This window comes from Vipera ursinii (genome assembly GCF_947247035.1).
Source record: "Vipera ursinii genome assembly, chromosome: 2".
NCBI classification, from domain to species: domain Eukaryota; kingdom Metazoa; phylum Chordata; class Lepidosauria; order Squamata; family Viperidae; genus Vipera; species Vipera ursinii.
Genome location: NC_139513.1, coordinates 293,724,173 through 293,747,257, shown reverse-complemented (window position 1 = coordinate 293,747,257; position 23,085 = coordinate 293,724,173). Strand labels below are relative to the sequence as shown.

General features: G+C 44.7%; 1 protein-coding gene across 4 annotated transcripts in view; it reads left to right on the top strand.

Annotated features, from left to right (window-relative positions):
* Positions 1-23,085, top strand: part of DYM (dymeclin) — a 241,093-nt gene that overhangs the window by 23,897 nt on the left and 194,111 nt on the right. The window contains exon 1 of one of the 4 annotated variants that reach the window (XM_083354840.1): positions 22,391-22,559. The exons of the other annotated variants lie outside the window; for them this stretch is intronic. The gene's annotated coding sequence lies outside the window, so the exon portion shown is untranslated. Of the gene's footprint in view, positions 1-22,390; positions 22,560-23,085 lie in introns of those variants that run through there. 4 annotated transcript variants of the gene reach the window in all.

Genomic DNA, 23,085 nt, shown 5'->3' with positions numbered 1-23,085 from the left:
CTCTTGCACTTGCTTAATGACAGTCATAAAATCAGGAACAGTGAGGTAGTGACCCACTTTAAGAGTGTCATAACCAAAATTGTGAGCTCAGTTGCAGTCATGAGAGGAGGATTGCCTGTTAACCCAATTCTTTTCGATCTTCCCTGCCTGTATATTAGAACTAATTTTTCCCCTTTTGGGGTCATTACTTTTTAAAATGTGTGTTGCTCAACGTTAGTCTACTATTTGCTCTTAATTCCGACCGTTCCCGCTTTCCTGATGATTTTTCTTGATATGGGAAGCTTTTGTCCTATTTTTTTTTAATCTTCCTTATTATGCCGTGAACAAATAAATATTTGTATTCCGTCTCAGCATGTCTCGGTGCTCAGTAAGTATTTAACAATACTTTTTATATTGTAATTATACATACTGTGTTTAAACGTAACCTGAGAGTCAAAACGGCTCTCAGAAATACTTTGAACACCAGAGGGTGCTGATGTATGGCAGCTGAATAATTTAATTTTGGAGTGGATCTTTCAGTTGTGCAGTTAAGATACTTCAAAGGTAAATTGCTTCCTTGATGAAATAGCACAGTGTTGTCGAGAACGGCCGTGTGCGTTTCGCTGTTGTACTCAAGCTGGGATATCTTCTCAGCACAGACATTTCTTAGGAAACGGATACCGATGGTCTTTCTTACCTCTTCTAAATCCTTCCGGGTTTAGAACCAGCCATGCTGCGGCATCTGGACGGTTTGTAGGCAGATCACAGTTTATCCTCACCGGAAAATGTTGCAGGGCGGAGAAGGATGGGAACGTAGGAATGTGAGGTTTGTTTACTTGGCACTAAACCAGAAGACAGCTTTCAACCTGAGATTCTGCAGACTTTCCCCCTTGCATGCTTTCACAATTGCAGCAACCAACCAGCCAGAAGTGGGTGCCTCATGTCCCACTGTTTTTCCGTCGGATCGGGGGTCCGATAGGCCTTCCTCTTCCTCCATCCCCATACAGACTTTGGTAGTGTCACAGCTGCATTCACAGCAGCCGCGGCGGCTCTTTCCTGCACAGATTGCCAAACGGTCGCGCATCCTTTTTCGGGAGCAGGATCGGGCATCCCATCTGAGTCACTCTGTTTTGTTATTCTGTCTTCCTGAAGCTTCCAAAGTTTTGCTATAAATGATTATATTTTATCATGCTGCGTGATGCGTTGCCTGTGTGGGAACCATTCTTGTTAAGTGAGCTTGTTTAAACAAACTTTCCTTAGTGCCTCCTGAAAATATCTAGCCTCATAACAGTAATCGTTCGTTCGTTCATGGTTTAGATTAATCTTCTGCCTGCTCTGAGTGCGCTATATTTTTAATTCCAGTCATATTGCTTTTTGTCTTACCTGGTAATAAGTTGATAATACGTTGCCCAGATATATGTTAAAGAAGGCGAGATAAAAATATAATGCAGTAATAAAATGGAAGGAGAGAGAGGAGGAAGAAGAAGAATCTGCTTTATATGAATCAATACAATAGGGGCAGGATAGCACTCCTGTGTCATAGTGCCTTAGTTTTTCCATCCATCCATCCATCCATCCATCCATCCACCCATCCATCCATCCAACTTGCATGCCGTCCATCTCCACAACTCCATCCATCCATCCGTGGTACCGTGGATACGACTGAGGGAATGAATTTCCCCCGTCTTCCTCCAATTTCTGATACCCCAGTTTTGTTTTGAGGGCTGAAGGTGTGAATAGGGATACACTTTGAAGACGAAAAGAAAAGAGAACAAAACAGGTTCCCTTGCAACAATAAAACTCTATTTTTAAAGAACTAACTTGCTGATAAGAGCAAATTGTCTTGCGGCCGGTCCATTTTTTTAGGTATTAATTGATTGACCGTGTCAAGATATTTTCACCACCAGAAACTTGTCAGGATTCATTTAATTCCCACTTGGCCATTTAACTATCCTGGAGAAGGACCTTTCCTCCAGGTGACTAGCAGGATTCAGGGACGGTGGGGAGCTTCCCTCCCACTTTTTTCTGCATCACTTTTATGAAAGTAACATACCTGCTTTAATGCAGAATTGCAATTTTTAAAATGGTATATAGGACAATGACAGGCAGAAACTGGGGGTGGAGTCAAGAGAGGAATCAGCCTGGAATCTGGTTCCAATAAATGGTCTAAATCTGAATGAATGATTAGCTCGGCAGTGTATACATGGTTGTACTTTGACAATTAAAAAGGTTCATTCATTCATTCATGAACGAATGAACAACGGTCTAAGTGTTCTTGACTCTTATCAAGCGCCAATTTAATGCTGGCCCTTAGTCGGCTGATTTTTATGTACGAGCATGAGCAATAAATCAGCTTAGCTAGAACTTCACAGGCGGCCCTGATTCTTTGTGCCCGATTAAGTGGTCTCCGTTTACCCTGCACCCAGAGCTCAGCTTCTGCTTATCTTTAGTGGTGACGATGTCTTTGGCCCTACCTGATCTTCTGGTGGTACCTGTGCTTAATTTGTGAACTTTATTGAAGAGTGGAGCCGTCTTTTAAGTACATATGGGCAAGAAGCTTTCTTTATGGCGGTCCTTCTGTTTCTGTTCTCAAGGCAACATATATTAACCGTGCATTGACGGTGGGAGGAAAGTGTCTTAACTCTAAGACTCCTTGGGTCTTGATTACTTTTATGGCGTTCTTGCTCTGACACATGTGTGTATTGTTTTCTTGCTGGAAAGTATCAAAATCTAAAACAGAATTTGCTAAAAAAACAATATGCTTCCCTGAATGCGTTCTGTTTCACTTTGTTCTTTCCCCCTGGGTTTTTACAAATGTTGAAGAACGGGACGTCTGACCCCTTGATGGAAAATCATAAAAATAGCTAACTTTTATGTTGCTTGAATACAGGGCTTTTTTTTTTAAAGAAAGGGAATGCGATAAATTACTGGTAGTTCTTACGCATTTCATTGCTATTTTCCTGCAGATAGTTTATAATAGTCTGTATAATTTCATAATACGACTGTAGGGAATAGGGCAATTATTTTGTATGTGTGTGTGTGAAAGATCATAAGGAAGGTATAATTAAAGCACTATAACATTCAGGAAGTTACTAAAAGATAAGTAGGATTAAAAATAAGTTGGGGTATTTAATTTATTTTTACAGACAAAGTACTTAACAAATGTCCTTTACTTAGGGGGCTTACATACGCTTTTCTCAACCTTGGCAACTTTTAAGATGGCTGGACTTCAGCTCCCAGAATTCCCCAGCCAGCATGGTGTTGAAGTCTACCCATCTCAAAGTTGCCAAGGTTGAGAAACCCTGACACATAGCAAAATATATATGTGTGTGTGTGTGTGTGTGTTCACTGTCTTTTTTCCTTTGATGATGCCTTTGCCTGTCTTGAAAGATGCGGGGTGGACAGAGGCTGCCCATGTTGGTGTCTCCAGATGCCAGGGTGGCTCTCGGCCGGGGTCTGGAGTAGTGTGGGGGTCACGGGGAGTTCAAGTGTGACTGCTGGACAGAGAGATGCAGAACTATTTCCTTTACGACAGTCCACAGATAATAGAAAAGTTTGTTGTGCCTACTTATCTTAGAAGACAGAAATCATTGACTAGCTGTGGATGAGGAAATGGATTTTTCCTGCCTTCATTTTTTTTCTCTCTCTCTCCCTCCCCCCACTTTTGACTGAAAAAACAATAGGAAGGAGTGGTCCCAGCCTTGTAATACTTGGAATAAACCAACAAAAGGACAAGGCTTTTGAGATGAGGAGAGGGTAACAGAACCTACCAGAATAATAGAGTTGGAAGGGACCTTGGAGGTCATCTAGTCCAACCCCCTCCTCATGCAGGAAATCCTATACCATTTCAGACAAATGTCTGTCCAGTCTCCTCTTCAAAACTTCCAGTGTTGGAGCGTTCACAACTTCTGGTGGCAGGTTGTTCCACTGGTTAATTGTTCTAACTGTCAGGAAGTTTCTCCTTAATTCCAGGTTGCTTCTCTCCTTGATGAGTTTCCATCCAGTGCTGCTTCTCCTGCCTTCAGGTGCTTGTGGCAACTCCTCAAATATTGGAACATTATTTGTCTGGATTTGTGTAGAAACAGATGCTAAAATTTTGTCTGGTGACATTTTGTTGCAAGGAAGGCAAAATATTTTAATTGGGCTTTGATAAATGATAAGTAGCAATAGCACTTAGACTTATATACCGCTTCATAACGCTTTTACAGCCCTGTCTAAGCTATTTTACAGAGTCAGCATATCGCCCCCAACAATCTGGGTCCTCATTTTACTGACCTTGGAAGGACGGAAAGCTGAGTCAACCTTGAGCCCCGTCAGGATTGAACTCCGGGCTGTGGGCAGAGTTAACCTGCAATGCTTTATTCTAACCACTGTGCCACCGGGGCTCCTGGTCATTTATCGATCAAAGATTTACTTCGATATTAACCGGCAGATTTGAGCTTATTCGAACCTGCGTCTCCAAACTGTTCAGTTCGCTCTGGGAAAACAGTCTTCAAATGGCAAGGCAAAGCAAAAATGTTGGTGTCAGTTTAAGCAAATTAAAAGGTTGCTTAATTCAACCTCAGTTTGACCGTTTTGTCATTTTCTGCTGCTAAACGTTGTAAAACGTTTAATGGTAAGAAACTCTGTAAGATAATAGTTATCATAAACTCTGCAAAGATTTCCCAAGAAACAGCATCAGCAGGAAACACAAGAATGACTTTATCAGAAAGAATGCAAGTGTGTAATGCACACAGCAGAGAAGACAAATCCTCTGGAAACTCTTTTAGGCTGCCTCTGGCGCTGGTAAACAAGAATCACCCCTCTGTGGATGGACGTTGGAATCCTTTGCATTCTATTTCTGTGTATGTTGTCAGGACGCTTTTAACGTTATCCTTGCAGTCCCGGCGATTATGACAGGGTAGGAAAACAATTTTAGCTCTCGGCTGTCCAGGCAGAGAAGCCTGGCTTAGGGCAGTCATGGCGAACCTTTGGAGACCCAGTGCCCAAACTGCAACCCAAAACCCACTTGTGTATCGGCGGCTGCCGGGTGGGTGTGGCCAATTGGGTGGGCGTGGCTTCAGTGGTAACGGCAGACAGGGTCGGACTAAAAAATTCAATCAATTCTAACTTTGCAAGATTTTTTTTTTCCAGCGAGAAGTTGAAATTGATTGATTGATTAACTTTTTTTTTTTTTTTGCCCATGGCAGCGGAGGCCTAAACTGAAAAGGTTTTATAAAACCCAGCTGAAGGCCCAGGACTGGGACGATGGCTCGTGTGCCCACAGAGAGGGCTCTTCGTGCCCCCTGTGACACACGTGCCATAGGTTCGTCACCACGGGCTTAGGGCATCCATAGGTGCCAACCAGCAGTCAGAAGACACGATGAAAACTACTTAATTTCAGAACACATAGACAGATTTAACTATAGATTCAACTGGGAAACTGAACATCCTAGTCCAGGGCTAGGCAACCTTGGCCCTTTTATGACTGGTGGACTTCAACTCCCAGCATTCCTGAGCCAGCCATGCTGAGGGGAAGGGTGAGGTTTCCAAGCTGAGCCATGCCGGCTCAGGAATTCTGGGAGTTGAAGTCCACAAGTCATGAAGGGGCCACGGTTGCCTACCCCTGGACGAATGAAAAGGATGTATATTGAAGAAGCTTATGGGGTGTGTTTTATTTTTGGCTTGGTACGGATCCATTTCAATTGAGCACTGCCTTTGTAGGGGTTATAATGCCTAGGAAATGTAAGATGAAGTGTTAGTTTGCTGCTTTCATGTCACTTCGTGAATCTTTGTAGATGACACACGGGCTTATTTTGTGTCCAAACTGGTAAAAGTTTTGCCTTTGTAGTTCTCCCAGAAAGCAAACACACCTTTTTTCTCCCTTCCAAAATGTAGCCCTTATTTTCACATGGCTTGGAAAGTTTACCTTTGTTTCCCCGAGACAGTTGTGTGTGTTGTTGAAAGGTTTAGTTATCCAGCTCTTAGCAGTGGGAAACGGTTTCAGCTTAATTGTCCACATATAATTTACATGTGTGTAAATCATTCATAATAGGTTGCTAATAACATTAAATCTTCACTTAGTAACTGGAGTCATCTATTATGGAAACTGCTTTGTAAAACCATGATCCTGTAGACATGTATGATAAGTCTTTGTAAATACAATGCTGCTTTTTTGCTCTTTTAAATCTTTTCCTTTTTAAAAATTCTATATTCCCTTTTCCCTGTTCTCTTTAACTAAATCAAGTCCCTCTCAACCTTCTGGGAAGATACTATGATTATATCATTTGTGTGTGTGTGTGTGTGTGTGTGTGTGTGTGTGTGTATGATTATAACTTATTGGAAGCTATTATGATGAAATGCATTCCTCTTGATAACTTTCTTAAATATCACACTTCGGTTAAATAATGAATTAAAACTTTCTTCTTCTTTATTATTACTTTTATTTGAAAATAGGAATAATTCAACATGCCAAGAATGAATACTGGAAAATCTGAAATATGTTTGAATGTATAAGCCTCTGAGAAGGGACTCTGGATACTGTATAGGCCTTGCTAATTTTTGGATCCAGCTGTACTCAATAATATTTTACTGTGGAGAGCCAAGCCATTAATTGGGTTCAGATATGATATCAGTAAGCTCTGATTTAACTACAGTTTATTCAACAAACTAAACCATAACAGTTATGGCTAATTGTATTGTGTCACTTACACGCTTGAAATAATATTCAGAAATGAGGTTAATCTTTTATTAAAGGTAAGATGCAATTGTGCAGTTTTTAAAAAAAGACATTTAGGTATTTAATTGCTGGCTATATTGCTTTTTCCCACAAAAATGTGTTTTCTCAGTATTCTGTGGCTGTTCTTGTGGAATCCTTAATGCTCTCCGAGCATGGGTTTTTTTTTGCTTAAGAGACATTTCATAACCCATCTAGATGACATCATCAGCGTTAGTGAGTCTGGAGTTTGCTCCCTGTTTATATATATAGTAGCTTGCTGCGACAGCGTTGGCGAGGGTGTGGTTTTCTCCTTGGTAGTTCCTTGATTAGGGTATTGTTTTCTGCTTGATTGTCCGGTGTCAATCCCTGCTTATCTGGGTGTTGGCTGCTACAGGGGATATTTTTGTTTCCTGCTTAGCCCTTTCAATCTCTTGAAGTGTATGTAAATATGACTTATATCTGTGTATAATGATCACTGATTTATCTGGATGCCAAGCTTCCAGGAATTCCTGAGTGATTTTGGATTTAGCTAAGTCTAGCACGCTCACAGATTCCCAGTTTAAACGGTGGCTGACTTTAGCCATGTACTGCAAAATTAAGGACTTTTCATTGTGTGTTCTGGCCTCTAGTTGGCATCCATGGATGCTTTCCGCTATTCTTCTGCCTGCCTGCCTGTCCTGTGCAATTGCTGCTATAATCCTTTAGATTGTAAGTTGTGGGTGACTACTGTTTTTTGTTTCTTCTTGGGCTGCTGGGTCTTTTGCTTTGCTTAATGTGATTTGGAAGACTTCAGTTAGTTTGCGTGCTACGGTGATGCTGGCTGGTTGTCGTAGTGTCTATTGGTCATTTCTGAGAGGTTTTGGGTGTATAGCAGTGTTCCATACATATGAGTGGTTTCAGCGGTCAGGCCCTTGTTGATAAAGTTGCGCGGGTGTCCATTGTGTTGGAAGATGTTGTGTGTGGTATTCTGGGTTGCTGCAGTGCATTTGTGCTCATCTGAATAACATTCTTATGGGAGGGCGGATTAATTTTGCAGTGCAGCACTTAGTTAGTGTGGGTCGTGTTTTGATAGGCTTGTGTTTCTAACTTGCTGCTGTTTCTTCTGCTGATGAGAATATCCAGGAAGGATAGTAGGTTGTTTTCTTCTTCCTTTCTGAATTTTAATCCTTTGAAGGTTGTGTTGATGTTTTCATGTTATCTTCTCTAGTAGTTTCTCATTGACACACTGTGTTGTGATTCAGCATCAGCCTGTGATACCTGCAGCTGAGTCTGATGATTCTGAGGAGGAGGAGGGGTTTGGAGAGCCTTTGGTGTCAGAGGGAGGCTCTAATGCACTGCAGGACTCTCAGCCTGGCCCCTCCCGTCACGTTCCTCATCAGACTCAGCCATGTGAGCACGAGGTATTGGATGTAGATGATTCACAGCTGGATCTATTCAGGGACGCTAGGAGCAGGAGGCAATCCAGCCGAGTAGAACAAAGAAAGGCCATGAGGCAACTCAGTGAGAGGAGGAGAAGGCAATGAGAAGCCACGCTTTGGGACTGCTGATAAGAGGGGAAGGTGTGGGAGGTGCTGGTTGCTGAAGGCAACCATTTGAAGATCTTCTGCTAGAGTCCTGGTCTGTTATTCCTGTTTAACTCTTGTTTAACTTTTGGTTTAACTCTTGTTTGAACTTTTGATTTCTTTGTAAATAAATTTGGTTGGGTTTTTCCAGCCTGTTGACTATAAAAAGGGGTTGTCCCTGACATTCAAACAGGGCCGGTCGTAGGCTGGAACAGAACACACTGGATCTAGAGTTTCAGTTGTGTGCACGGGAACGTTCTAGTTTCTAGTTGCTGCATTGTAGCTCTTGCTACGCGTCCAGAGAGTGGCAATATCGTGAATATTCCTCTGAGTTGTTGGTTGTCCATCAGACTGAAAGAAGGTAGCAAGGTCCATGATTCTGGGTACAGTATTTCAATTTTAGTGTATTTGGTTAGGTTGGATATGTTGTGAAGTGTTGCTGCGGTAGATGGTTTCACTACTTTTCACTACAATTTCAACTAGCCTACCTTCCACAGAAGACCTGTACATTGGGTGGCTCAGAAGGAGGGCTGAGAAAATATCGATAGACCTCTCACATCCTGGACATGAACTGTTTCAGCTCCTCCCCTCTAGATGGCGCTATAGAGCCCTGCATGCCAAAGCAACTAGACAGGGGTTCAGTTTTTCCCCCTCAAGATGAATACCTAATTCCCACAGCACTGTCTTACGCCTCAGGCTGTTTACCCATGTAACATGGCTAGAGTACTATTGTCCTTCTTATCTTCTTTACTATCCCCTCTTATTGGTGTTGTTATTACTTTCTCTGTTACTTTGCATGTACACTGAGAGCGTCTGCATTTCTTTTTTCTTCTGTTCTCCATCTGAGCTTACAGGATAGAAATACTCATGTGGGAATGCTGTTTGTCGACTTCAGTTCGGCATTTAATACAATCGTTCCTCAGCATCTGGTAGACAAACTAGGCCTTTTTAGGCTTTACTACTCCTTTATGCAACTGGATTCTTGATTTTCTTATTGATAGGCTCCAGTATGTGCAAGTTGGGATTAATATTCTAACACCATCTTCTTGAGCACAGGTTCTCCTCAGGGCTGCGTCCTAAGTTTGTGGTTGTTCACCCTGTTGACCCATGACTGTTGCGCAAGGTTTGCCACCAAATATTGTGAAGTATGCAGATGATACAACAGTAGTGGGCCTTATTCAGGATGACAGTGAGGGTGCTGGTTGATGGTTTGGTGAACTGCTGTGATAAAAACAGCCTCATTTTAAACAACGGAAAAACGAAAAAGATCATTGTCGATTTCAGAAAAGGCAGACACAGCCACACTTCTCTGTGCATTAATGATTCACCTGTGGAGGATGTGCAGCTAACAAGTAGGCTAGCTTGATCTCTCAACAGTGAGACACTGGGGAAGCGGGCACAGCAGCTCCTGCATTTTCTACGTCGCATGAGAAAAGCACACCTTTCTTCCCCTGTCCTCACCACTTTCTATGACCTGTCACGCGGCATCACCGTCTGCTTTGGAAGCATCCCTGCTTCGGGCAGGATGGCGGTGCAGAGAGTGGTGAGGACGGCCGAAAAGATCATTGGCAGTTCCCTCCCTCCCATCCAGGACAGGGCTATAAATGCTGTGTGAGCAGGGTCCGTAGGATTGTCTGGGACGCTACACACCCTCTTCACAACCTGTTTTCCTTCTTCCCTTCTAGGAGGAGGGGTCTTTGTGGTATCCAAGCAGAACATCCAGATTTAGTCACAGTTTTGTTTATATAGCATCAACCTTGTGAATTCTCAAGCTTCCTCTTTCCGCTATGTGTTCAAAATGGACAGTGATTAATATTTATGGGTGTGGGTGTGTATGTATGTATTTAGCATGTGTATATGTGTGTTATATGTGTGTATGTATAGAGATATGTACTTTCTTTTGAGAGCAGGCAACAGAATTTCATTTTTAATGTGTGCCAGTGTGCCCACGGTAAAAATGACAATAAAGGCGATCTCATTTTATCTCGTCTTATTGAAGAGAAATTCCTTGTGTGTCTTAATCGCTCCTGGCCAAACAAAATATTCCATTCTATTCTCTGTTCTGTTCTCTTCCGCTTCTCTCCACTCCTGGGTCTGTGGAGGTAAAGAGTGCTCTGGCAGCAAACCCTAATTTCATTTTCTTGTATTTTTAGGTCTTTGATTTTTCTTTCTGTGAGATATCCAAGCTGTTTTGTAAGTTCTTTGGCTATTTTTACCTCGGAGTCCCTGGTGACAATATAATTGCACGAAGGGGTAGTTTGGGGGCTGTAAGGAGCCGAGTGGCTGCTTTTGAACTTCCACTGTTCTTTTTTGGGTGATTTGCTCTTTCTTGGTTAGCTTGTTAAAGTGTCCTCCTGTTCTTAGTTTCTTAGTTTCTGTACTGAGTCGGTGCCTCCTGTCTCCTTTGCCTTCTAGTCATTCTTTGGGTTTGGGGGATCCACAGGTAGTCCTTGACTTACGACCGCAACCGAGCCCCAAATTTATATGGCTAAGTGAGAAATGTGCTAACTGAATTTTTTTCCCATTTCACAACTTTTCTTGCCACATTGGTTAAGTGAATCACTTCGGTTGTGAAGTTAGCATCACGGTCGTTAAGTGAATCTGGCTTAGGCCGTCGACTTTTGCTTGTCAGAAGGTCGCAAAAGGGGATCACGTGACCCCGGGACACTGCCACCATCATAGAGGCGAACCACTTGTCAGGCATCCAGGTATAAATCACGTGACCGTGGGGATGCTGCAACCGTCATAAGTGTGAAACACAGCTGTAAGTCCCTGTCTTCGGTGCCGCTGTAAGTTCAGATGGTCACTAAATGAACTCTTGGCATTGAAAAAAGGGACAAACGGACAGTCTTCACACTTAGGACCACTGTAGCCTCTCCGAGGTCGCGGGATCAAAACTCCCAAGTGCTCAGCATGTATTTATGAGCGTTGCATCGTCCTAGGGTTGTGTGCTCGCCGCTCGTAACCTTCTCAGCTGCCTTCCGACAAAACACAAAACCCCCACAATTCAATGCGGTAAACCAGATCCACTTAGCATCTGCAGCAAAAAGATGATAAAATGGGCACAATTCACTTGACGGCCTTGCTTAGCAGTGGAAGCTTTGGGCTCACTTGTGCAATTCCAACAACGATGTTTAGAAACTTGCTAATATCTTAGTGATAATAAAGCAATAAAGCTGCACAATATTTCAGTAATCAGTTAATCTAATACAAGTATCTCTTCTGCCCGCAAGCCACTCCAGCCCTCCGTGTCTCTCCTACTATCTTCTCCTATTGGTGTCTTGTGGTTGTATTACTTTATTATTTGTATGTACACTCAGAGATTCTGCACCGGAGACAAATTCCTTGTGTGTCTAATCACACTTGGCCAATAAAGAATATTCTGTCTTTGGGCGTTACGTCTTCTATCCTGGCTTGTTGCCGCCAGCTGGCATCCTCCATGCTAAAGGGTTAGTTTTCCAACCCTGTTGTATTACCCAAGTTGGCGCCAATACAGGTAGCCCTTACAACAGTTCATTTAATGACCATTCAAAGGTACGACGACACTGGAAAAAGTGATTTACAACCATTTTTCATACTTACGACCTTTTACAAGCCCCACAGTCATGGGATGAAAATTCAGATGCTGGGCAACTGGTTCACACTTACGACCGTTGTTATGTCCTGGGGTCACGTGATCCCCTTTTGCAACCTTCTGTTATATATAGTTTTTATTAGTTTTTATAGGGTTAGGAATAAGGTGGAGTCGGGATTAGGGTTGCGATTTGGGTTCAGGTTTCCTTACCAGCTGAAGAAGTACTAAGTGAGAAAATTCTAGAGTGTGCAGAAATGGATGGATTGACTTTAAAGATAAAAAAGAAAGAAGACTCCGTGCACTTTAGAACGTGGGATAATTTCTATCAGTGGCCAGAAAAGCGATCCATATTGTAAAGTTCGCAGATAATACAACAGTAATGGGCCTTATTCATGATGACAGTGTGGAAGCTTACCACAAGGAGGTTGAGGGTTTGGTGAACTGGTGTAAGGAAAACAGCCTAGTTTTAAATACCGGTAAAACCAAAGAGATCATTGTCGATTTCAGAAAAGGCAGGCCCAGCCACACTTCTCTGTGCGTTAATGATCCACCTGTGGAGATGGTTACCAGCATCAAATTCCTGGGTGTGCAGCTAGCGAGTAGGCTGGCTTGGTCGCTCAACAGCGAGAAACTGGTGAAGCGGGCACAGCAGTGCCTGCACTTTCTCCGTCGCATGAGAAAAGCACATCTTCCTTGCCCTGTCCTGACCACTTTCTACAGGGGGACGATCGAGAGCATCCTGTCATACAGCATCACAGTCTGGTTGGAAGCATCCCCGCTTCGGACAGGAAGGCGGTGCAGAGAGTGGTGAGGACGGTCGAAAAGATCATTGGCAGTTCCCTCCCTCCCATCCAGGACACAGCACAGAAGCGTTGTTTGAACAGGGTCCATAAGATTATCTGGGACACGACACACCCTCTCCACCACCTGTTTTCCTTGTTCCCTTCTGTGAGGAGGGGGCTTCGTGGTATCCATAGCAGAACATCCAGATTCAGCCATCGTTTCATTCCATACAGCATCAACCTTGTGAACTCTCAGGCTTCCTCCTCCCGTTATATATTCAAGTTGGGCAGTATTTAATATCTGTTATGTATATGTAGGGGTATGGGTCTATATATATGTTGTATGTAGTATGTTTTAGGTGTGTCATGTATGTGTCTTTCTTTGAGAGCGGTCAACTAAATTTAATTTTTGATGTGCGCCATTGTGCCCACAGTAAAAAAAAATGACAATAAAGGTTATTTTGTCTTGTCTTAATTAACTATATCTATTATTGTTTGTTAAACACACGAACCCAGACATTATGGTGTTTGCTAAATATTGAAAATGTTATTTGGAAAACCCCCAACCCTAATCCTAACCCTAACCCTTTTGCAGCCTTCTGACGAGCAAAATCAATGGGGAAGCCCCCTTCTCTTAACAGCCGTGTTACTAATTCATCGGTTGGAGATCCAGCCGATCCGAATCCGACCGATTGCGATTAAGAACCTATATTAGGTCTTATCTCGCTGCGATAAGGGAGGCGAGGTCTAACCACTTCGCCACCCTTATCGCGTCCGCAGATAATCGCCCGGCTGCCCTGTTTAGGGTGACCCGCTCCCTCCTGAATCAGGAGGTGAGGGAGGAACCCTTGCAGGGTCGTGCCGAGGAGTTTAACCAGCATCTGTCGGACAAAATCGCTCGGATTCGGACCGGTCTGGACTCTGACTGGGCAGAGTCTGTCGAGCAGGACGCGGGCGGTCTTGTCGATATCACCTGGGAGGAGTTTGATTCTGTGACTCCGGAGGAAGTGGACAGGATCATGGGGAGGCTGAGCTCCACCACATGTTTATTGCACCCGTGCCCTTCCTGGCTGGTCTATGCAGCCCGGGAGAGGACACGCAGCTGGTTCCAGGCAGTTATATCGGCTTCTCTGAGTGAGGGTAGCTTCCCCGCCGTCTTGAAAGAGGCGGTGGTGAGGCCTCTCCTCAAGAAGCCTGCCTTGGACCCAGCTGTATTGAACAACTTTCGTCCTGTCTCCAACCTTCGCTTTCTTGCGAAGGTTGTTGAGAGTGTGGTGGCACATCCCTCTGGTCCTGGATGAAGCAGATTATCTAGACCCGTACCAATCGGGTTTCAGGCCCGGGGTACAGCACGGAGACGGCATTGGTCGCGCTGGTGAATGATCTCTGGAGGGCTCGGGACAGGGGGCATTCCTCTGTTCTGGTCCTATTAGACCTCTCAGCGGCTTTCGATACCATCGACCATGGTATCTTGCTGCGGCGTCTCAGGGGACTGGGAGTGGGAGGCACGGTTTTACAGTGGTTCTCCTCCTATCTCCAGGGACGTTCGCAGTCGGTGTTGGCAGGAGGGCAGAGGTGGACCGCGAGGTCTCTCATTTGTGGAGTTCCTCAGGGGTCGGTCCTCTCGCCTCTCCTGTTCAACATCTATATGAAACCGCTGGGTGAGATCATTCGTGGTTTTGGAGTTGGGTATCATCAGTATGCTGATGATACCCAGCTTTTCCTTTCGACCCCAAACCACCCCAGTGATGCCCTCAACGTGATGTCCCGTTGCCTGGAGGCGGTTCGGGTCTGGATGGGGAGGAACAGACTTCAACTCAACCCCGACAAGACCGAGTGGCTTTGCATACCTTCATCCCGGGTTTATTCGGACATTCCACCTCTTGCTATGGTGGGTGAACTATTACCCCCCGTAGATAGGGCTCGCAACTTGGGAGTCCTCCTAGATTCACGGCTCACCCTGGAAGACCACATAGGAGCTGTGACTAGGGGGGCTTTCGCCCAGGTTCGCCTGGTGCGCCAGTTGCGGCCCTATCTAAGCTGGGATGATCTATGCACGGTCACTCATGCGCTCGTGACCTCTCGACTAGACTACTGCAACGCTCTCTACATGGGGCTGCCCTTGAGGACCACCCGGAAGCTCCAACTGGTACAGAATGCAGCCGCGAGAGTTGTGTTGGGAGTCTCCTGATACTCCCACGTTACACCTCTGCTCCGTGAGCTGCATTGGTTGCCAGTTGCCTTCCGGGTGAGATTCAAGGTACTAGTAATGGTGTTCAAAGCCCTACATGGCAGGGGTCCGGAGTACCTTAGGGAACACCTGCTGCCGGCATCAACTTCCCTCCGCCCTGTGCGTTCCCACAGAGAGGGCCTCCTCAGGGTGCCTCCGGTCAGAGAATGTCGATTGGTGGCCCCCAGGGGGAGGGCCTTCTCTGTGGGCGGGAGCTGTGGAATCAGCTACCGGTTGAGCTCCGGATGGCGCCAGACCTTCGCTCCTTTCGCCGCGAGCTAAAAACATACTTTTTTGAACAAGCTGGCCTGGCCTGATGGGGGACTGGGGGGGGGGTTGTTATTGTTATTTTATTGGGGTTTTAAGATGTATTTTAGTATATGGGCATTTATTTAATCTTGTTTTAACTTTTGTGATTTGTATTTTTATTCTTGCTCTGTTCACCGCCCTGAGTCCTTCGGGAGAAGGGTGGTATAGAAATAGTATTAAATAAAATAAATAAATAAATAAACTGCAGTGATTCACTTAAGAATTGAGGCAAGGAAGGTCGTAAAATGGGGCAAAACTCACTTAACAAATGTCTCACAGTTGTGATCGTAAGTCAAGGACTGCCTGTGTAGTTTCTTATGAGCCAGGTTGTCTTCAAATCCAGGTTGGTTGTTACCTTCCCACAAAGACTGCGGCTCTGAGCGGCGTTGCCCAGGTCTTCTGAACCAGGAAATATTCGAGGGGAAATTCTGCTGGGAAAGAGCCAGAGTGGTTTTGAGCTCCTCTCTCCCTGAGTCTCCAAATGTTCATTTTTTTTTTTTATTCTTAGAAGAAAGACAGAAAAGCTGTTTTACTTTTCTGAAGGGTGCCCAGAGATGCTGGTTAGTTGAATTATTCTGGGTTCGGAGTACATCTTAATCCACCAAGAAGCCAACTAGAGTGCTTTAAAATGTGGAGCGAATTAGGGAAATTTTGATTTTTTTACATTGAGGAGACTGTAATGCAGGCTCAATTCTTTTTTTTTCTTTTCTTTTTTCTCCTTCCCTTTCTTTTTCCTTCTTTTTACCATTTGTTTTTAATTATAGTTGTCTGCTTCTTGAGTTAAGGAAAAGGACCACCCCAGGAGATGAAGCTTCAACACTTCTTGCGTCTAATCAGTAGGATGTTTTAGACTTCCTGTTCCATCCCGTCGCTTCTGCCTTGCGTGTGTGTTTGAGTGTGAGAGAAAAAGAACAATCCTTAACGTGGGGTGATTCCTCTCAAGTGGGTTTGCATGATCAGATACCTCTTATTAATTGTTTTCCCCCATCGTGCTAGATTTATTGGCGTTACGCCGTGTGAATTCCTGTGGTCTCTCAGTGACTTGCAGTAAATAATATCTGCCGGGGTCCAGCAGACCCATCTTGCTGTGCTCTGCAGCCATCCCACATGCCTGAATATTTCTGAAAAGAGAGAAAAAAATGTCACAGCTTGCGGTTTGATATTCTGCCTCCCACTTTGGGGCAATATTTCTCAACCGTGGCAACTTTTAAGATGTATGGACTTCAACTCCCAGGATTCCCCAGTCAGCGTTTTGTAACCTTGCAAAAATTTTAAAAGACACTCGAAGGATACGCCGAAGTCAGCTAAATTTGTCTGTCTGTCAATGTGTCTGAATAAAAGTCCCGTTTTTGTTGCTGGCTTCTCACTTAAAAACAGTTTTACAAAAATAAAATTAATAATAAAAAAATGCCAAGCTTTAATGCTCTTTCCAAAACCAACACGCATACCGAGTGTCAGGGAATCAGAGGATGAAGAGGAGGCCAACAGATTATTTATTATATTACATTTATATTTCATGGGTTTTTTTTTTTAAAAAAAAGCTTTGAAGTTCTGGGGTTTCGATAGATGAAACCAATTAAAAGAACTTCAAGGCGAAGATTTCTTCCTCAAAGAACATTTGATTCAGGATCAATGGTTTAACGACAATTTGTTATTGTTAGCTGCGAAGTCGTGTCCGACCCATCGCGACCCCATGGACAACGTTCCTCCAGGCCTTCCTGTCCTCCACCATCTTCTGGAGTCCCTTTAAGCTCACACCTCCTGCTTCAGGGACTCCATCCAGCCACCTCGTTCTCTGTCGTCCCCTTCTTCTCTCGCCCTCAACCTTTCCCAGCATGAGGCTCTTCTCCAGCGAGTCCTTCCTTCTCATTAGGTGGCCAAAGGATTTGAGTTTCAGCTTCAGGATCCGGCCTTATAAAGAGCAGTCAGGGTGGATCTCCTCTAGGACTGACCGGTTTGATCACCTTGCAGTCCAAGGGACTCGCAGGAGTCTTCTCCAGCACCGTAGTTCAAAGGCCTCAATTCTTTGGCGCTCGGCCTTTCTTATGGCCCAACTTTCACAGCCCTACATTGCAACTGGGAAGACCATAGCCTTGACTATACGCACTTTTGTTGACAGGGTGATGTCTCTGCTTTTTAGTGTGCTGTCTATATTTGCCATGGCTTTCCTCCCCAGGAGCAAGCGTCTTTTAATTTCTTGGCTACAGTCCCCCTCTGCAGTGATCTTGGAGCCCAGGAAAATAAAATCTGTCACTCCCTCCATTTCTTCCCCATCTATTTGCCAGGAATTGAGAGGGCCGGATGCCATGATCTTGGTTTTCTTAATGTTAAGTTTCAACCCAACGTTTGCACTCTCCTTCTTCACCCGCAACAAGAGGCTCTTTAGTTCCTCTTCACTTTCTGCCATTATTTATTTATTTTTTAATCCCATTTATATCCCGCCCTTCTCCGAAGACTCAGGGCAGCTTACAATCTAAAGCACAAATCAATGTACTTAGCAGTAGCCTTCATTCTGTGTATATGCCTGCTTATTAGGGCTTTCGCGCCCCCTCCCCAAGGGGCATTATTACAAAGTCAGCTTATTGCCCCCAACCATCTGGGTCCTCATTAGAGTGGTATCATCTGCATAGGACAATTAAACCCTCCTTATCCGTAGGGATGGGTTGGCTTACAAAGGTTGACATCTTGAAGGCGTACTTTTTAAAAAGATCTATGACGACCATGCAGATGGGGACTTGCGCCCTGGTTGGTCTAAAGTCTCCAGTGCGCTTAGTGGTCAAGTGGAGATTTGAACTGTGGTGCTGGAGAAGACTCCTGCGAGTCCCTTGGACTGCAAGGCGATCAAACCGGTCAGTCCTAGAGGAGATCAACCCTGACTGCTCTTTGGAAGGCCAGATCCTGAAGCTAAAACTCAGATACTTTGGCCACCTGATGAGAAGGAAGGACTCACTGGAGAAGAGCCTCATGCTGGGAAAGATTGAGGGCAAGAGAAGAAGGGGACGACAGAGAAGGAGGTGGCCGGATGGAGTCACTGAAGCAGGAGGCCTGAGCCTAAATGGACTCCAGAAGATGGTAGAGGACAGGAAGGCCTGGAGGAACGTCGTCTGTGGGGTCGCGATGGGTCGGACACAACTTCGCAGCTGACAACAACAAAGAGATTTGAGTTTTCTAGTCCAATGTCATAATTGCTGGACTTCACAGGTCCCTCACAAAATGATTAGTTTGTCATACAAAGATGAATTGCCAAAGATTTCCAGGGATGACTGCTTCTGAGGAATGCAGTCATCGTGGTCTTCTAAAACATATGTGGTCATTGAGTTGGTCTGACTGGGATAGTTGGATTCAAAGTCTGGTCCGTTTCATCATTTTGTAGAAGGTAATCTGAGATACGTTGCCTTTGGTTGCAACTGGGCCTGCTAGACCAGGGCTCCTCAACCTTGGCAACTTTAAGACTTGTGGACTTCAACTCCCAGAATTCCTCAGCCAGCTGAGGAATTCTGGGAATTAAAGTCCACAAGTCTTAAATTCGGCAAGGTTGAGGAGCCCTACGCTAGACAGAGTCTCTGCTGACCAATAGCACAGGTAGTCCTGGACATATGACCACAGTTGAGTCCCAAATTTCTGTTGCTAAGCAAGAGAGTTCTCAAGTGAGTTTGGCTCCATCTTATGACCTTCCTTGCCACAGTTGTTAAGTGATTCACTGCGGTTGTTAAGCTAGTAACTCAACAGTTGTTAAGTGGATCTGTAATCCCCATTGATCCTGCTTGCCAGAAGGTCACAAAAGGGGATCACGTGACCCTGGGACACTGCAACCATCATAAACCTGAGCCAGGGGCCGAACGGTCGGATTTTGGTCTTCATGGCTGTTGTAGCTTCCAAGGATCACCGAGCAAATGTTTGTAAGTTGAGGAATTGCCTTGGGGAGGTTTGAACTCTCTGGTGTTCCTGTTTGTTGGGGAGGGTCTGCCTTTGTTTTTCTTTCTTTCTTTCTTTTTTCTAGCTTGAAAGAGAGGGGGATATGTCAGGGCAGCCGGAGAACATTTTCAGGGAATAACTACGGGGTAGAAAGGGTTGTCTGACCCCCCTCTGTTCTTATCTTAATGTCATCCATGGTTCAGTAATATAATAACAATAACAATAATAATAATAGAGTTGGAAGGGACCTTGGAGGTCATCTAGTCCAACCCACTGCTCAGGCAGAGGACCCTATACCATCCAGTCTCTTCTTAAAAACTTCCAGTGTTGGAGCATTCACCACTTCTGGAGGCAGGTTCTTCCACTGGTTAATTTCAGAAATTTCCTCCTTAGTTCCAGGTTGAATTTCTCCTTGGTTAGTTTCCATCCGTTGCTTCTTGTCCTGCTTTCAGGCGCGTTGGAGAATAGCTTGACTCCCTCTTCTTTGGGGCCGCCCCTGAGATACTGGAAGGCTGCTATCATGTCCCCCCCCCTCGTCCTTCTCTTCCTTAAACTGGACATCCCCAATTCCAGCAGCCGTTCCTTACATGTTTTGGCCTCCAGTCCCCTGATCCTCTTTGTTGCTCTTCTCTGCCCTCTTTCTGGAGTCTCAACGTCTTTTTTACATCGTGGTGACCAAAAGAGTCCTGAGGCTGAGCGGGTTTCTACCTGGGTGAGAATATACGTATTTCTGTATCGTAGCGCAGTCTTCTCCTCTTCTCCATTTTTGGCACTGGTATAGGTCCCATCCATTGTGGTTCCTGGAAGCATCCCTTGGTTGACTCTTATTCTGAGGGTAGTGGAATAACGAGACCACCCTGGAATGATCTTGCTTTCCTGCGTGGATCTCTAGAGGGTTGAACCTCGGCCTGCACATCTAGTAGATCTAACCAATATGGAAGCCCATCGAGGGATGGTATATAATTATCCCGTGAGTGGGCAGGCTGGGAATGTACAAAAACATCATTGTGTGAGTGTACTTGAGCTTCAGGGTAGCTCTCGAGTGGATTTCTGCTGTTGTGCACACTCTGACCTTTTGCGGTGGTTTTGATTGCACAAAGTGGGTGGCTAACAACTTACCCTGATCTTGGGAAGAAGCTCTGGCGCTGGGTCTCTCCTTGCCGGGAACAATCTTAGCAGCGAAGCAACGGTGTTTATAGCAGGAAAGACCCTGGCGTGACTTGGGACAATAATTCTCAAGACCGCAAAGGGTTCTTTCCGGATTTGCCTGGCTGGTTGGGTTCAGGGAGAAAAACATACAGCACGTGTGAAGGCAAAACATGAAGGACAGGCAGTCCTCCTCTCCCAAGCATTTGTTTAGTGGCCGTTCAAATTTACAACGCACTGAAAAAAGTGTCTTGTAATCATCTTTCACACTTACGACCATTGTAGCATCCCCACAGTTACGTGACCAAAATTCAGACACTTGTCAGCTGACTCATATTTATGACGGTCACGTGTTCCCCTTTGGTGACCTTCTGACAGACAAAGTCAACAGGCAAGCCAGATTCACTTACCAACCGTGTTATTAACTTAATAACTGCAGTGATTCAGTTAACAACTGTGGAAAGAAAGGTCTAGAATGGAGCAAACCTCATGTCACAACTGTCTCGCTTAGCAACGGAAATTTTGGGCTCAGCTGTGGTCATAAGTCAAGGACCATCTCTATAGAGAACGGTGTGTTGCGCCATAATAGAGGAAGTGTAAATGTCGCCTGCAGTTTCTTGGCCCACTCGAGGAAAATGGCCGTGGGTGACCATGAACGTTTCCCCCGATGTTCACCTGCGTGTTACTCAACATTCCTTCCCGCCTGACCCTCCACGTGATGCCGTGAAAACGAAAGGAAGGCCCAGTGTTCCTCCTTCGGTTCTGGGTGAGGAAATCGGAGCCGCCGACCCGGACTTCTTCGGGCACATCCTGAGACTTTGGGGCAGAGCGCCGCAGGGCCTCGTCCTCCAGAGGTACTTAAGGGCAGCTGGAGAATTGTGAGGACTCGGTCCTTTGTTTTGCCCTCTCTGGCGGGCTTCTGACCGAGCAGAAGAAGACTGGAAATCAGGTTTTTATCCTAATTCGGAAGATCCTTCAGAGAAATGTAAACCAGAAGATTTCCTGTTAGGTTTGATGGACGTTTGGAACTTTGTGGCTATATGTGCTAACCGTGGCGAGAGTCTTACCCAGGTCGCCCTCGACTTCACTACCAAAATGGAGCCAAAAATTTCCGTTGCTAAGTGAGACAGTTGTTAAGTGAGTTTCGCCCCGTTTTACAACCTTTCTTGTCACAGTTGTTAAATGAACGACTGCGTTTCTTCAGTGAGTAAGACGATTCTTAAGTGAATCTCACCTCCCCATTGACTTTGCTTGTCAGAAGGTCGCGAAAAGGGACCCCGGGACACTGCGACCGTCAGAACCATGAGTCAGTCGCCGAGTGGCTGAATCTTGATCCCGTGACCCTGGGGATTGCTGCAAGAGTCGTAAGTGTGAAAAACGGTCATAAGTGCTGTTGTATATTCAAACGATCACCAAACGACTGATTGTAAATTGAGGACCATCTGCAGGCACAAAGATAGAAGGGAAGGCTCATTAAGGTGATGGAGTTGACAGAGATGGCAAAATTGACTGTTTTAACTAGAGAGAAGAACTTACCTAGTTTTGTTACTATTTGGAAACCACTTCTGGATTTTTGTACTCGAAACCGGGGGAAAAAGGAAACTCTAATTTTAGATTTTGATGATTAGAACGACTTTGTTGTCATAGAAACGGCTGGAACGAATTAGGTATGTAAAGCGAATAATGGACGCTGTGATTCTTTTTGTACTATGTTGAAATGAAAAATGTCAGCAATCACTTTTTTCGTTCTTTTCTAGGCCTGTTTGCACCAACTTTACTAATTTTTGTTTGTATATTTTATCTTACAATAAAGCTTAATAAAACTGTGATTGTTTTTTTTTTCAAAAAGAGAACATACTGATCTTTCCTCAGATGTTTGAGTTCTATTGTTAGGAATATTGCTAGTTCTATTGTTGGTCTTCCCAGTTGCAATGTATGGCTCTGAAAGTTGGGCCACAAGAAAGGCTGAGCGCCAAAGAATGGAGGCCTTTGAACTCTGGTGCTGGAGAAGACTCCTGCGAGTCCCTTGGACTGCAAGGCGATCAAACCGGTCAGTCCTAGAGGAGATCAACCCTGACTTCTCTTTGGAAGGCCAGATCCTGAAGCTGAAACTCAAATACTTTGGCCACCTAATGAGAAGGAAGGACTCACTGGAGAAGAGCCTCATGCTGGGAAAGGTTGAGGGCGAGAGAAGAAGGGGACGACAGAGAATGAGGTGGCTGGATGGAGTCACTGAAGCAGGAGGCGTGAGCTTCAATGGACTCCAGAAGATGGTGGAGGACAGGAAGGCCTGGAGGAACGTTGTCCATGGGGTCGCGATGGGTCGGACACGACTTCGCAGCTAACAACAACAATTGTTAGGAAAGTAAGCATTTGGGACAACATATAAAACATATGATATGCCCTGACATCAACACATAATGGGCGGTTACCAGAATTGGCTAAAATTTGGACTTCTGCTCAGTGATAAGATTGTTGCTGCTTGCACAGCTGTTTTATACATGCATTAATTTTTTTTAGCATTTTCAGATCTGATGAAATGAGATACAATTGTGCAGACGTTTACCACATGTATGCATGTTAATAAAACATCTTACTGTTATTTGATACTGTGTTCTTCTAGGGCCCTTTCTTCTATTATTATTTTTTGTGTGTGTCTGTGTGTGGGAAAGTGTTCTGACTTCTTTCAAGATGGAATCTAAAGCAACCGTTAGCACATTGCTCTTGTGAAAACCTTTGTGCAGGGCCTGGGTCTTGGGGAGACACACCTTTGGTGGATAAAGTAATTTATTGCAAACTTGCACAATCCTGAAAACAACACTGAAGCAGTGGTTGTTTTACGACAGAGCAATGCTTTTAGCCACACTAGTATTTATGTATTAAACAGTATT